The sequence below is a fragment of the Egretta garzetta genome, unplaced genomic scaffold (genome assembly GCF_000687185.1).
Source record: "Egretta garzetta isolate BGI_Z169 unplaced genomic scaffold, ASM68718v1 scaffold440, whole genome shotgun sequence".
Taxonomy (NCBI): domain Eukaryota; kingdom Metazoa; phylum Chordata; class Aves; order Pelecaniformes; family Ardeidae; genus Egretta; species Egretta garzetta.
The window spans coordinates 464,398-467,100 of NW_009258293.1; positions in this window are offsets into that span (position 1 = coordinate 464,398).

Genomic DNA, 2,703 nt, shown 5'->3' on the forward strand with positions numbered 1-2,703 from the left:
TGGAAGTGGGGGAAGTGCAGGGTTTTCCCTGGTACAGCAGGGAACTGGGGAAGTGGGTCTGGTGTGGGGCGGCTGCTGCAGAGCCATGACCCCAGAGGGCTCCCTGGCAGAGCACGTGTCCGGCCTTGCACGTCTCTGTGCCCCTGGTAATTCAGTTCATCTTTCCTTGTGTTGGTGGTGCCTGGGAAATAGAAGCACAGAGAAGCAAGGAGCAGGTTTTCAACCGCGGCTCATCTCGGCGATGCTCCCGCCTGGGGCCTGGCAGGTCTCCAAGTATGGATGGGGCTGCTGACCCCTCTGATCCCAGCACCATGTGCCCACCGAGCCCCTGCAGACTCCGCCCGAGCTTCCCCAGTGTGCTGGGAGCATCTCCAGCATGCACCGTACCCTTGCCAGGTTCCGCAAGTTTGTCACCGCGCTTTCCCCCATTTTAAACAAAGAAATGCAAGAACCCACCCTTCCAGGGCAGGGAGATGGGCTGCCAAGCAGCACTTAAGGCAGTAGCTTTGCAAGGTGGGAGCCTCCCGCGCTCCCACACCCATGTCAGAGTGGTGATATGTAACCAAACCAAGGGGACAACCCCTCTCCCCACTTCTTACCCTCCCAGTCTCTCGCCCCCGCCCCTGCCCGCTCAGGGTGACACAAAAGGGACCAAGCCCTTGGGACCCCGAACCAGCTGATGGGGGGAGTGTGGCCAGCACCTTGCCAAGCGTATCTCAGCCCACTCCATGTGGAGGCCGAGCAGAGCGGGGGCTTCCACTTTGGCTCTGTCTCCTTTTTATATTCAGGCTGTGGGCGATAGAAGGACCTAGGCAATGGCTGAACCGGGGTCTTTCTTTTAATCTCCTTTCTTTTCCTAGTAATTCCAAGCACGTGAATTTCTTTCTCCTTTTTTTCTTGGCTGTGACAGCCACTGAGCTCTGACCTTTCCCTGGGGCTGCCTTGGGGCACTCGGAGCCTGTTGTCTCACCCGTGAAGTCAGGGTTGATCGTCCCCATGTGCTTCACTTTCCATCAGCCCACCTACGACTGCACCTGCATTTAGGTGCTTTTCACTCAGCCGCTGAAATTCTGCAAGACAGCCCCATCTATTTTGCCCAAATAACTTCTTGATCCACCTGCAAAGTGCTCCAGGAGGTGGGGGAGGCAGGACTCCCTTTCCCAAGGCCTATATTGCTCTTCCCATGTGTACCCCAGTGTCCACTCGCAAATTTCCTCTACTTGGATGGCACAGGGGTTGAGGGATGCCCTCTCCGAGAGCCCAGCAGTGTACCCCCTGCCATGCTGCTGAAGGGGGCAGCTCAGACACAGCAGCTTTAGCAGCTGCTTGAGCCAGTGTTTCTGAAAGCCCCACACTGGAGCCCATGGGACCTCCCTGATGGGGGCCAGCAGTGCCCACAGTGGGGGGGTGGGGCCCAGCCACCAAGTCCATCCCACTCCCGACGCTGGGAGAACGAGGGCCGGTCCCACTGGCTGATCCTTTGGGGTCGGCAGGGCTGAACATCACTCCTGGATGCAGCTGCCTCCGGAACACAGTTTGCCTGCAGGGTGGCAGGGACCTTGCAGGAGCCAGAGGCCCTTTCCCGCACCACTCAGTTTATCTCCAGCGTCAGCCCAGCTGCCCCAAAGTGAGGTCACTGAGACGTTCACTTTGGTGTGTGCCCCAGAGAAGGGGGCTTTTTAAAAAGCATCCTGCCCTCCAGCAGCCTTCAGGCCTGGGACTTTGCCCTGGAAGTGGGGGAAGTGCAGGGTTTTCCCTGGTACAGCAGGGAACTGGGGAAGGAACTTGGCCTCTAGCGGCCTGGGGGTGGGCTGGTGTGGGGCTGCTGCTGCAGAGCCATGACCCCAGAGGGCTCCCTGGCAGAGCACGTGTCCGGCCTTGCACGTCTCTGTGCCCCTGGTAATTCAGTTCATCTTTCCTTGTGTTGGTGGTGCCTGGGAAATAGAAGCACAGAGAAGCAAGGAGCAGGTTTTCAACCGCGGCTCATCTCGGCGATGCTCCCGCCTGGGGCCTGGCAGGTCTCCAAGTATGGATGGGGCTGCTGACCCCTCTGATCCCAGCACCATGTGCCCACCGAGCCCCTGCAGACTCCGCCCGAGCTTCCCCAGTGTGCTGGGAGCATCTCCAGCATGCACCGTACCCTTGCCAGGTTCCGCAAGTTTGTCACCGCGCTTTCCCCCATTTTAAACAAAGAAATGCAAGAACCCACCCTTCCAGGGCAGGGAGATGGGCTGCCAAGCAGCACTTAAGGCAGTAGCTTTGCAAGGTGGGAGCCTCCCGCGCTCCCACACCCATGTCAGAGTGGTGATATGTAACCAAACCAAGGGGACAACCCCTCTCCCCACTTCTTCCCCTCCCAGTCTCTCGCCCCCGCCCCTGCCCGCTCAGGGTGACACAAAAGGGACCAAGCCCTTGGGACCCCGAACCAGCTGATGGGGGGAGTGTGGCCAGCACCTTGCCAAGCGTATCTCAGCCCACTCCATGTGGAGGCCGAGCAGAGCAAGCCTCGTCCCATCAGCAAAGGCAGAAAATGATGCTCGAGCTGATTTTATGCGGGTTGGGAGCGATTTGGCTTTGGAAACAGGCTGCCCCACTGGAAGGGGTCTCAGCTGGCAATGGCAGCGAGGTGGGGAGATGCGGTGCCCAACCCCCCCCGCCCCTAAACCCCCGAGGCAGGGGAGCAGGATGGCACACCAACGGGCC